General features: G+C 46.1%; 1 non-coding gene across 1 annotated transcript; it reads left to right on the forward strand.

Moving 5' to 3' along the window:
- Nucleotides 1-91, forward strand: TRNAY-GUA (transfer RNA tyrosine (anticodon GUA)). The gene is given in 2 exon segments: nucleotides 1-37; nucleotides 56-91. It is a non-coding gene; the product is annotated as a tRNA-Tyr (tRNA).
- The last annotated feature ends 13,515 nt before the right edge of the window (nucleotides 92-13,606 follow it).

Here is a 13,606-nt window from a genome sequence, read left to right on the forward strand (position 1 = left end):
CCTTCGGTAGCTCAGTTGGTAGAGCGGAGGACTGTAGTGGAGTTACCCAGCTGTAATCCTTAGGTCACTGGTTCGATTCCGGTCCGAAGGACATGATTTTTCCTTCTTTTTTTTTTTTTTTTTTGCACGAAACTGTCAGGAATGTTTTCACAAGTTTTATAACGTTTTATGTGGTCTCTAGGAATATTGCACTGTACAGAAGTTTAAATTCACCTGCAGAGAACAATTAATAGCACTGGGTTATTACCAGTGGCGTAGCTCAGGAGCTGTGGGCCCCGATGGAAGTTTTACAATGGGCCCCCCCCCTCCCCCCCCCTCCCCCCCCCCTAGCACTCTATACATGACAATTGATACGACACACCAAAACCTGCCAATGGCAACTGCAGTGTCAGAGGTGCAAGAAGGGGATGGGGAACAGTTTGTTAATGATTGTCACTATTCAAAGTATCTATAGAAGTGATTATTATGAGCACAGGACCAATAGAGAGCTAATACTGTAGTTGAGGGAGGGCCCCTCGGGGCCCCTCTGGCCCAAGGGCCCTGATGCGGTCGCTACCTCTGTACCCCCTATTGCTACGCCCCTGGTTATTACCCCTATTACAGCAACTTCCATTATGTGCACATTGCTTTGCAATACCATTGCAACACATTAGACATGCCGTGGGACCATACAGTGAAACATGCAGTACAATGAAAGTATGCTTCACTGGTACTGTGAATGCGATTATCCATATAAAAATCCCAGGCTCAAGCACGCTGTTGTGGTAGCCAGTGGTGACCCTCAGTTTTCATTAGATTAGCCAAGCGGTAGCCCCTCCCCCCCAGTATTAGGTAGCTAGATGCACCCCCCCCCCTTCCGCGTATAACTAAACAGGTATCCCCTGCTATATAAGTAATCTAGATGTAGCATCACTCCCTCTACCCGCCATGATAGGCATACATGCTAAAACGACGGATGGAAATCTGGTCACCCGAAATAGCCAATAGTATATCAGTACATTTACTGATGTTCTACTATTTTGCATTGCAAATTCCAATAGTGAACTATCGGTAAATTATACTGATATTTTACTTCAGCTAAACCTTACCATATTCTCACACAGAATGCTCATTCTACCAATGCCTGACCCTAACCCTACCCCCTCCCTCCGATGCCTAAACCTAGCTAACTCCCCATACCTAACCTTAAATGGAACCTAACCTGAGAAGGATATGAATTTTTCCTTTTAAAATAATACCAGTTGCCTGACTCTCCTGCTGATCTTGTGTCTCTAATACTTTCAGCCACAGCCCCTGAACAAGCATGCAGATCAGGTGCTTTGACTGAAGTCAGACTGGATTAGCTGCATGCTTGTTTCAGGCGTGTGATCCTCTTACTACTGCAGCCAAAGAGACCAGCAGGACTGCCAGGCAACTGGTATTGTTTAAAAAGAAACATCCACATCCCTCTCAGTTTAGGTTCCCTTTAACCACTTAAAGAGACACTGAAGCGAAAAAAAATGATGATATTATGATTTGTATGTGTAGTACAGCTAAGAAATAAAACATTAAGATCAGATACATCAGTCTAATTGTTTCCAGTACAGGAAGATTTAAGAAACTCCAGTTGTTATCTCTATGCAAAAAAGCCATTAAGCTCTATGACTTTCAAAGTCGTGGAGAGGGCTGTTATCTGACTTTTATTATCTCAACTGTTAGTTAACTATTTACTTTTCCTCTGCCAGAGGAGAGGTCAGTAGTTCACAGACTGCTCTGAAAGAATCATTTTGAATGCTGAGTGTTGTGTAATCTGAACATATTAAAGAATAATGCCATGTTAGAAAAAACACTATATACCTGAAAATAAAAATATGAGAATATTTTCTTTGCTGCTAATCTTCTAGTAATTATTCATAGTACACAACCAATTCATTATATCATATATTTTTTTTCGCTTCAGTGTTCTTTGAGATCTGCGCTGCATGGGCTCTCCAGCCCGTAGCGCAGATCGTGAGCAAGGCAGGGCGATCAGACTTCCCCCCTTTTTTCCCCACTAGGGGGATGACCTGCTGGGGGGGTCTGATCGCTGCCACTCCGTGTAGCCGAGCGGGGGGGGGGCTCTTCAAAGCCCCCCTCCGCAGCGTTTTCCGCGCTCCCTCCTTCCCCTTACCTCCCTCTTCCTTATTAGGCTGCGCAGGACGGATATCCGTCCTGCGCAATGTAGGATAGGCTTCAGCCTATCAAATGACGGCGATCCCCGGCCAATCAGAGGCCGGGGATCGCCGATCTGCCTTACGGCGCTGCTGCACAGCAGCGCTGTATTGATGTAAACAGCGGGGATTTCTTCCCCGCGTGTTTACATTAGGCGTGCGAGCCGCAATCGGCGGCTCGCACACTGTTCACGGAGACAGTCTCCGTGAACTGACATGGAGAGGCCGCTCCATGTAATAACCACTTAAACCCGCCGCTGCCTATCAGCGTTAGGCAGTCCTAGCACACCCGAGCCGGCTGCACACTACCTGATGCAGTAGGCTAGCCGAATCAGGCAAGAGCCCATTACCGCCACTACTGTTGCTTTTTAAAAAAAAAAAATGGTTGTGACCCCGGGGTCATGATGCTGCAGGGGTGGAAGAGAGGTGGAGAAGGAGCATTCCAGAGGGGGCGTTTTACAGGAGTGCCTTTTCTGCTAAGGACGCCCCTTCCCCATTGGGCTACCCATACACTGATTGCTATTAAACTAAAAGATGTCCCAGGGCCCTCAACATTTATTTATCTGGCTTGCAGTCACTGCCATGTATACCCTTTTCTGATTCCTGTTGTTAGGGCCAGTGCACACCAAAAAGCGCTAGCATAATCGCAAACGCTCATCGCTTTTGAAGTGATTTTCCTAGGTGATTCTAGGCATGTCCCTAGCGATTTTTTAATCATGCCTAGCGATTTTTGGAGCATTTTGGTGTAGTGTTTGTTATTTTTTGTTACAATACAGCTGTAACTGAACAGCTTCTGTAACAAAAACGCTTGAAAAACCACTCTGATCTAGCGCTTCAGAGAGATTTTCCACTTTCCACTGAATCGCCTCAGAAATCAGCAAAAAATGCTGCAAGACCCGTTTGCGTTTGGGAAAAAAGCTCATCACTCTGGTGTGCTCCATCCCATTCAAATACGTTAGCCAAGCGCTTTTCAAAGTGATGGCATTTCTAAAAGCGCTCAGAAGCGCTCTTGGTGTGCACCAGCCCTCACACTGTGAATCTAGCTCAGGCTGCAAAGAAAAGCAATTTGAGCTGCATATCATCTTTGGATTTTATTACCTGGCTGATGTTTGAAATGGAAAGATAATTTTAATAACATCATTGGAGAAGCAGATTGTTATTTTCTAATACAGCCCAGGTTTCCTAAATCATTTTTGATTTCAGCAGTGGAGATGCTTTTGTAAGGGCTGGTGCACATCAGAGCGGTTCTGAAGAGCTTTTTTAACACGCTTGCAGGGGGAAAACCGCTTGGCTAATGAAAGTGAATAGGACGGTGCACACCAGAGCGGCTCGTTTTTTCCACAAACGCAAACTCGGGGGCTGTAGCATTGTTTAGATTTATGAGGCGTTTCTGCCTCAATGTTAACCTCTTGAGGACCGCAGTGCTAAACCCCCCTAGTGACCAGGCTATTTTTAGTAAAATAGCCCACTGCAGCTTTAAGGCTAAAAAGCTGTTTCTTTAAAAATGTCCCCTCCCTCCCTCCCCACAGCCAGCCAATTATGGCGATCGGCTGTCATAGGCTTCTGCCTATGAGAGCCGATCGCTCTCTTGTCCCCCAGGGGGACAGCCGTGTCACACGGCTGTCCCCAGTACAGCGCTGCAGCCGATCGCAGCGCTGTACATGCAAATAGACGGCGATCACGCTGTCTATTAGTCTCCCGAGCGGCAATAGCCGCTCGGAGACTGAAGGCGGGCTGAGCTCCGCCCCCCAAGCAGGAGATGCGCACGCAGCCTGCGCACGATCTCCTGCAAAACAGAGCCCCAGGACTTTACGCCAATTGGCGTTAGGCGGTCCTGGGGCTGCTGCCGCAGCCACGCCCATCGCCGTGACGCGGTCGGCAAAAGGTTAAAGTATAGGAAAGTGGAAAAACGCTCTGAAAAACGCTAGATCAGAGCTGTTTTCCAGGTGTTTATGTTACAGAAGCTGTTCAGTAACAGCTCTACTATAACAATATATGAAATCTGCTACACAGATTGTGACTTTTCGGCACTGTTGCTTGCAATGTTATCACAATGCAATTTAGACAGTGCAAAAGGACTCTAAACTGGACCCTAGGCTGTATAGGGTATGTCACAGGGCAAGTGGTAGGTAAGGTACACAATACACATACATATCCAGAGGAGCCTATTCACTGGCGTGTGCGACTTTTACATTCACATGATATCTTCATTGCATATAGTCCATGGGCACTAAGACAAAGTGAGAGAGAGTAGGAACAGAAGAAAGTTAATAGTGAAAACATCAAGTACCACCTGGGCTCTCTCTGCTCCAGGCCCCATAGCAGCTGCTATGGCTATTGCTACGCCCCCTGTCTGTATGGACAATAAATGCATGTTTTATTGACTGCATTTGTGTGTCGTGTATATAGGAAGTCTCTATGTTTATGAGAGTAAATTATTTTTGGTGGGAGGAATGGAGTGGCCTCAGGGTGAGCAGGTTGTTTGTCACAGACTCACAGCCAGCCAGTGTGCTATTGTGTTGAGCTGCATCATGTCATGTGAGAACATTAAATGAAGTAGAGTAAATTATCCTGTGTTGTGTGATCATTCTAAATTGGGGGGTAGGGGGGGGGGGTGCATCCTGATAAGTTTGCCTCAGGCAGCAAAAAGCCTAAAACCAGCCCTGTTTAAAACATGTTAAGAAGTGATCATTTCCAGCACAGGACCAATAAAAAGCTAATACTGCGGTTGAGCTAGGGAACCTCTGTTCCAAGCGCCCCATTGTGGTCTCAACCGCAGCACCCCCTATTGCTGCGCCACTGACAGTGCACAAGTGTAGGTGACATCCCAGAAGAATAAAGGAAAGAAACTCTATATACTTTCTCCATGCTAGCTATAGCATTATCTTCTGAGAGCAGCTAGTGTATGACTGCAGCCAAACGTCACTCTCAGCATGAGCACACAGACTGTGTACAGATAACATCCAGCCACACAGCATAAACTACCCACAGAATGCTGAGCTATCTGCAGCTCTTCCTTGCATTGTATCTGACAAAAATCTTTTTTTTCTTTTACTACAGTGGTATAAACTTTATAAATGATCAGCTACAGTATTTCTAGCAGACACCCTTGGTGTTGCAGGGCCTAGAATCCCAGTATTCACTCTCAGGGAAGAGACTATCTACATGGATTCAGTATATGTGAATGGGGTAACACATCCAACACTAGAGATGGCCAGTGAGTTGCTAATCACTCGCATGCATGCAAATTGTATTCAGTTTGGAACTAGGTTGGGGGGAGGAGCTAGGAGCTGTCATCAAGCAGAAGAGGTAAGTACATTTGGGAAGAAAGTTCACTAAATTAGCTGTATGCTTGTTTCAGGTGTGTGGTTCAGACACTACTACAGGCAACGAAATCAGCTGTACAGCCAGGCATCTGGTATTGTTTAAAAGTGCATAAATATGGCAGTCACCATATCCCTTTCACTTCAGGTTCCCTTTAATATAACCTCAGCTTGCTTTAGAACAAATGGTATTACATGTTTTTAATGATGGCCCTGATTAGGAACACTCATGGAGAAGCATGTGAGCAGGTTGATCAGCTGATAGATTTGTAAGGCTCTGATTTGCTGTGATGACTTCCTGGTTTAACACATGATCAGGACCAGCAAATCAGAGCCTTACAAATCTATCAGCTGATCAAACTGATCACATGCTTCTCCATGAATTCTCCTAACCAGGGCCATCCCTACATGTTTTTATAGGGCTTTGCCAGAGAGTGCTATCCAATTTACTAAAGGATACCTTGAAAATGCCCCATGAGGAGATGGACTAGTCCAAAATCTGAAAGCTTCAGAGCCATCATATTGATAGTACCTCCTAACCAATACATAGGAAAAAGTAATTTACAATGCAATGTACTCTGGGGCAAATGTACATCTTGCATGCATGTGTGCATATGTATCTTACAGTTTTTCGCCATAATGCTCCTTAAGGTCATATTCACAGTGGGACGTTGTGTTGTAATGCAACGTTAAAGTCAAACACAGCATTACAACACAACGAAAAAAAATGGTTATAACGCACATTAACACTGCGTTACCATGACATACAGTAGATGCAGTGGAGCACACAGGCAATGAAAAGTATGCCTCTCTGTATCTGTTTAACATCTGTGTTTAGAGGTAACACACTGCAAGCATAACGCAACATTTAAAGCGTGGTAGCATCGCATAAGCTTAGCATTACAGTGCGTTAACCTGTGTTATAATGACTTTTTAACACAGGACAATAACGTCCCACTTATGAATGCGCACTAACTCTATTAGCAACATCTGTGTGTCTCTGTATGTGGATTGTGAGGCGCTGGCAGAAGCATATCATTACTGCAACAGCAAATAAATGTTTTCCTTGCCCCGAAAAATCTGCTTCAAAATAGGAAAGAGAAAACATATGATTAGCGATTTCCTTCTAGCAGGAAGAACACGCTGTGGACATTTGGCCTCCAACCAAACCTAAATAAAAGCTTGTTCTCAGTACTGCAAAAATAGAACCTGTGCTGAGTCCAAGTGAGCGCGAATGGTATACCGTGCTTCCTGCAGCTGAGATTGGAAGTGCCAGGCACTCAGGAGGTCACTCTACTCATCTTGCTGTACATGAACTACTGCAAGCAGAAGCAGTGTACGTGTGTGTGTAATGTGTGTATATAATGCCCTTTAGGCCACCAGCAAGCGACAAAATACTCAGAGTAATTTTAATAGCACTTTTTCACCTACAGATAATTCAATCAGGGCCTTGGTGAATATACGGGATAAAAAAAAGGGTTTTTTTTCTTGGTAGCCATTATGCTTGAGCAGGGGCGTAGCAATAGGGGGTGCAGCGGTAGCGACCGCATCGGGGCCCTTGGGCCAGAGGGGCCCTCCCTCAACTACAGTATTAGCTCTCTATTGGTCCTGTGCTCATAATAATCACTTCTATAGATAGCTTTGAATAGTAGTAATCATTAACAAGCTGTTCCCCATCCCCTTCTTGCTCCTCTGACACTGTGGTTGCCATTGGCAGGTTTTGGTGCGCCATATCAATTGTTATGTATAGAGTGCTTGGGGGGCCCCATTGTAAAACTTGCATCGGGGACCACAGCTCCTTAGCTACGCCACTGTGCTTGAGTGCTGCATTAGCCATCACTACTTCCCAGTAAAATATCAGGACACTTGCTCCATAAAGCTTCTCAGGAAACAAGCACCTAGCCACTCATGTGAAAGAGTCCTGACTCAAAGCCGGGACAAGGTCCTCCAGCACCCAAGGCTGAGACACCAAAGTGCGCCCCTCCATCCCTCCACCCCAGCCGTCACACACTGATTGCTATTAGACTAAGAGGCATCCCAGGGCCCCCAACACCTTAATCTCTAGTTATCTGGCTTGTAGTCAATTCCATGTATCTCCTTTTCTAATTTCTTTCTGCTTCAAACACAATTAGGAATGACAGCTGAATGAATTGTGCACCCCCTCCAACACTGCGCCCTGAGGCTGGAGCCTCTCCAGCCTATGCCTCGGCCCGGCCCTGTCTAGTCATAACCACGCCATCAGGATGTGAGTTCTTATTTAGAATGACCCAATACATTGTGTTACATGTAATTCATCTACATATTATTTCCATGTGGGTAGTCACAGCTAAGCCAGTGGGTAACCCAGTGATCCAATGACTAAACACACAGCACCAACAGATCTGCATGCCTGCATTTATATAGCTGCATTTCCATATACGTCACTCACAGGGCAGGAGCAGTTTCATTGTTTGTTTGCTCTCCATGAAAAAGATGAAGGAGAAGCTATAACCCTCAATCTTTCTCTTTTTAGATCACATGATTTATTTTGATTATTATGCAAAAGTGGATATCTGACATCCACATATAATCTCACCCCCACTTCCTCCGGGATTCATTTAATGCATTTAGTACTGTAAGCCATTTCTAAGTAAATGTAGGTAACACAAAATTCAACTCAAAAATGAATTGTAATCCTTGAAATGTATCTGTGCATAACAGCCTAAAAATTACTTTTCTGGAAAAATTTTTTTAAACCTAAGAGAGTGTATTCTAAACGTTGCCATACAGTCATCTAATTTTGACACATCTGTTTAGCAGAAGAGTACTCAAGTCAATTATGATTCTAATCTAATGATAATTCAATGCTACAGATGAATTTTCTGTACAACTACAAGGTACCTACAGATACAAATGGTATACTGCAGGCCCTTTCCTGTGTGTTAATGGGACTCCGAGCACCTCTCATAGGAATGCCTTTAAAGAGACTCCGACCAGTACTGCAAAGTACTTAAAGATGCATGCCCTTCTGTAGCTTGTGCTCTCCTCTTTCATTTGATGCCTGAATCTCCATTCTACACTAAATAGTTTTCGTTCGATTTCAATTTAAAAGTTGCGGCTGCCATCTTGGCTATGTTATAACTCCCGGGTCACCCCTGTCTTCTCTGTTAGAGAAGTGCATCACTGAATGAAGCAATAAGAGGAAGTGAGACGCATCGCCATTGCAAGAGGCTCCTCCAGAGGGGTCATAGCGTGACTTTGTTGGAATTCGTCTGGCTTAAAGGCATACCCATGAAAGGTGCGCGGAGTCCCTTTAATGTCCATAATGGAGACTTTGCCAACTTAAAGCTTTATCATCCCAAATTCTGTCCTTTTCTTCCTTACTGGTGTTAAAAATAAGAGAGCACCTTGGGTCTATGTAACAATATCACATCTGTTTCAGTGATAGCAAGAGGTAAGGCAAAGCTCAAAGTTATTGACTAAGGCCATTCTCTATTCACAGAAATCCCAAAGCTAGAGTGGCTTCCTTGGTGCACAAGGAATATTTTTACAGTGCAAGAAAAGTACTTCCAGGCCTCTTCCAATACCTTCAACTAAACTTTGTCTCTTTATTTACATTGTGAACTCTGACAGGATTGCTTTAGATAACTTCCTGTCAACCAGTTCAATGAGCAGGAAGGCTAGAAAGATAGAATAAGGAAGCCATTCACCTGATTGGTGCGTATAAAGAGGTTTGTATATACATCTCTTGCACTAGCCCCGATTCTCACCTTCCCTGACAGATTGCCACAGGAAAATGAGGAAGCAAAGATGGAGAGTACAGCATGATTGTGATGATTTGCTCAGCTGCCTGTGCAGGCAGGCAGCTTTTTGACCATTGTGTAGGTTTGCATGCTGCAGGACTCTGGAAAGAAGAGCTTCTGTCAGTTTTGCAGCTTGTGCTTGCAGAGGAATTTGCATACATTGTCATGCAAATTGCCTGGCCACATTCATTGGAGGCGTGTACTCTAAGTACTATGTCTTTCCCACAATGCTTCGCTGGTCATAAGGAGTCTTCCTGTGAAACACTCTGGAGAGTGTCAGCCATGCTCTTTGTTTGAAGATCAGCTTAGAGTAATTCCTGGAAACTGTGCTAGGCAGATTCCTTAGTGCAGTTAGGATTGTTTATCTGTTTGTATGTTCTGTTGCTGTTGTCCTGTCCCAGCGGTGGTCGACAGGAAATGGTTCTGATCTCTGCTCTTGGAGTATAGCTGGTGCAGCGGTTGCTCCCAGCTATCTCTTCTGTTCTGTCTCCTGGGATCGCGCTAGCCACTTTTCGCTAGCGCTGTGGATCCTTCTGTTCTGTCTCCTGGGATCGCGCTAGCCACTTTTCGCTAGCGCTGTGGATCCTTCTGTTCTGTCTCCTGGGATCGCGCTAGCCACTTTTCGCTAGTGCTGTGGATCCTTCTGTTCTGTCTTCCTGGATCGCGCTAGCCACTTTCGCTAGTGCTGTGGATTCTATCTCTCGCTTGTCCCTGTTTTCGTGTGTCTGTCTTGTCTGCTACGGACGCTTGCTGGAGGCTCGGTGAGGTAACCGTTAAGCAAGCGTTCGCGTCCTCTGTTTCATGTTTGTCTGTCGATGGTTAGTTAGGTGTGCTTGTCTCTATTGTGCTTATCACGTGGAGACCGCGCATAACCGCGTGCACTGTTGCGAATGAGTGCGGTGTTCGCGGTTAGCTAGCGTTTGTTATTTTCCGCATCTCCTCATTGTATGATTTGCTGTGCCTTTGCTATCCTCGTATTCTGTTCTGATCTGCCTTGTGTCACTTCTGGCAATCGCCTTTCTTGCGGTTGCGTTTCTGTTTCGTATCTGCTGTTGTGTGTGCGCGGTCGCGGGGTGGCGACTAGATTGGCGCACACACATACAATCTGTCCCTTTGCTCGTTCTCATTCACAATCGCTTCTCTTGCGATTGCGTTCTGCGCTTCGTACAATTCCTGTCTGGCATTTGTGGAGGTACAGAGGATTGGTTCCTCTGCACTCCCCAGCGCCATCTGCCGACAGGAATTTCCCTCTACGGGTGCGTAGCACCTTTTGCTGGGTGCCTGTAATTATACGCTTGTGGAGGATTGCCGCCGTATCAGCGCACGCGTTGTGCGCTGATCACGGAGAAAGTTCCACAATCGTTACAATGATGTTCATTTATCAGTACGAGTAATGCATCATAGGTGGAGGTGTATTGGGGTGATCTTTTTGGTAAGCAGGAACAACACGTCACATGAAATCTGGATGGGTGCAGAGCACGTTGAAAAATGTCTCCATTCCAGTCTGGAGAACCACTTTAAGTTTCACTGTGAGGAGATTTTTTTGCCGACATCTTCATGTTGATGAAGAATATTAAAAATTCGCCCAGAAATGATTCATCAAACCTTTAATATGTTAAAGCCAAGATGAATGTGGTTTAAGGTCTGTTATAAAACAGAAATATTTATATTTATGGTATTGTAGTTCCTTTCTTTGCAAGATATTCCACAACTTACAGGAAGTGAATGCTTTAAAGTTACATTGCAAATAGCCAATTGGACTTCAGCATTTTACCTGAAATAAGTTTATGTAAGGTCAGCATTGTGACATGTAGCTAGGAGTTAAGCACAAGCCACCAGCTGGCTATTATGTCAATCCCAAATATAGTGTCATAGAATGCTTGTTAGAGACTTCTCCATTCTAGCTGCATGCTGGAATGTCCCTACATCTTGTCTGGTTCTAATCCTCAGTCTTCCGGGAATGTGATATGTTAGCATCAGGTCACCAAGGTAATGTAATTAATTATCTAACTGACTATAAATATAATACTGAAATGTAAAGCTCACATGAAGGAATGTAAATTTGTTTAAACTACATAAATATACCAGAGCTCCATTGCTTGAGATGGTAATTGTGCGGCATTGGATTCCACTTCTGATGCAGTCCAATTGTAGTTCCCACAGTGGGGGCCTCCTGCTCGTCTCCTTACTACCTACACAGAACTGAACAGACAACTCCGCAGATAGCTAGGCAGTGTGCCTGTATGGAGATCTTTCCTAAACTGTTACCCAAAACAGTCATTAACAGTGGATATTAACTGCTTCCAGACCATGCTAGTTGAAATCTACATCCTGCAGGTGGCTGTGCGGCTCTGACAGGACATAGATTTCAACAACTTCGCCACGCACTACAACAGCTACTGTCGATCTTGCCGCTCTCTCCCCACCGCAGTTCACTTGCCCTGCTGTCTATGTGATGGCAGAGCTCTGTGAGCTGGTCAGGAGCCGCTTTCATTGTCTCCTGACCATGTGATCACTGTGAGCCAATCACATTGGCTCATTTTGATGGACAGTGTCAGGAGCCAATGAAAGCAGCTCTCAAACGGCGCACAGAGCTGTCGTCATAAGGACAGCAGAGAGCGGGGTTTAGGCAGAGAGAGAGCGGTGAGATCAGCAGTAGCGGCGGGAATGTGCTGCGATTTGTTGGCAGGCGCCGTTTTGTGGTACCAGCAGTCTCTGGTCCTTAACCTCTTGAGGAACACAGGCTTATTCTGGGCATACACTATTCGTTTCTTGCTTATCAATCGAGCCGCTGATGATAATGTCCGATGACCTGCCGGATAGATTCCCTGCTCGATCCCTGCGGGGACGAGCCGGCATCGAGCCGCTGGCTGAATACCGCTGCATAATCTAACCATCTATGCCCAGCATTACACCTCCCTAGTGACCAGACCATTTTTTACAATTCAGCACTCTGCAGCTTTAACAGTTTGCTGCACGGCCATACAACTTAACACACAAATGCATCTTGCCTCCTTTCTGTTGGTGGCATCTGATTAAAACATTGAAAAAAATGAATTTGAAAAGTGTTTTTCTTTTAGTATTATTTTTTTTTTATTTTACCTCCCCCCCAAGATCCATCATTATATCACCTCTCATAGGCATCAGCCTATGAGTGGAACTCAGTTGTGTGCCTCTCCAGGGGACAGATCAGTGACAGAAATGTTCCCCGTACAGCACTGCGCTAGATTGCAGCACTGTACAAATGATTTTTGCCTTTTTTTAATTATATTTACAGCCTGCCAGCTCTGATCGCGGCTGCCAGGCCCGTTTCTAGGGCCGTGCGGGGCGTGCCGCCGCCCGGGGCGCTGTTGGGAGGGGGCGCTGTAATGGAGGGGGGAGCCGGAGCCGCGGGGAGGGCAGCCTGACCTCTCCCTTCCTCTCCTCTCCCGGGCCGCCCTCCTGCTCCCCCCTCAGATGCAGAGCGAGCAGGCAGGGAGCGCTGTATACAACATACCTTCCTGCGTTCCAATCGCCGCTCTCTCGCCGCCGGTCTCTTCCTCTCTGCCCATACACTGATACACACGCTGCTTCCTATTTAGCCGGAAGCAGCGTGTGTATCATCGTATAGGCAGAGAGGAAGAGACCGGCGGCGAGAGAGCAGTGCTTGGAGCCAGGAAGGTGTGTTGTATACAGCGCTCCCTGCCTGCTCGCTCTGCATCTGAGGGGGGAGCAGGAGGGTGGCCCGGGAGAGGTCGGGCTGCCCTCCCGTGGCTCCGGCTCCCCCCTCCCTTATAGGGGACAGCTACCTATCTAACCCACGCTGGGGGGCAGCTACCTATCTAACCTATACTGGGGGGCACCTACCTAATCTAACCTACACTGGGGGGCAGCTACCTATCTAACCTACACTGGGGGGCAGCTACCTAATCTAACCTATACTGGGGGCACTTATCTAACCTGTATTGGGGGCATCTACCTAGCTAGCCTATACAGGTGGCAACTATACTGGCTACCTATACTGGAGGCACCTACCTGGCTAACCTATAGCGGGGGACAACTATATTGGCTCACCTATGCCTGGCTACCTATACTGGGGTACCTATTCTTGGCTACCTATACTGGGGGAACCTATACTAAGTGCAACTAGACCTGGCTAACCTATACTGCGGGCACCCATACCTTGCTCGGGGGGGGGCGCAATTTTTACACCCTCGCCCTGGGTGAATTTTAGCCTAGAAACTGCACTGGCGGCTGGCCAGCTGTTTGCAGCCGTCTCACTGTTCCTCCTGCAGTGAACAAGTGCTCCTACGAGCACTCGTTCCCTGTTAAT

This window comes from Hyperolius riggenbachi, chromosome 1, assembly GCF_040937935.1.
Source record: "Hyperolius riggenbachi isolate aHypRig1 chromosome 1, aHypRig1.pri, whole genome shotgun sequence".
NCBI classification, from domain to species: domain Eukaryota; kingdom Metazoa; phylum Chordata; class Amphibia; order Anura; family Hyperoliidae; genus Hyperolius; species Hyperolius riggenbachi.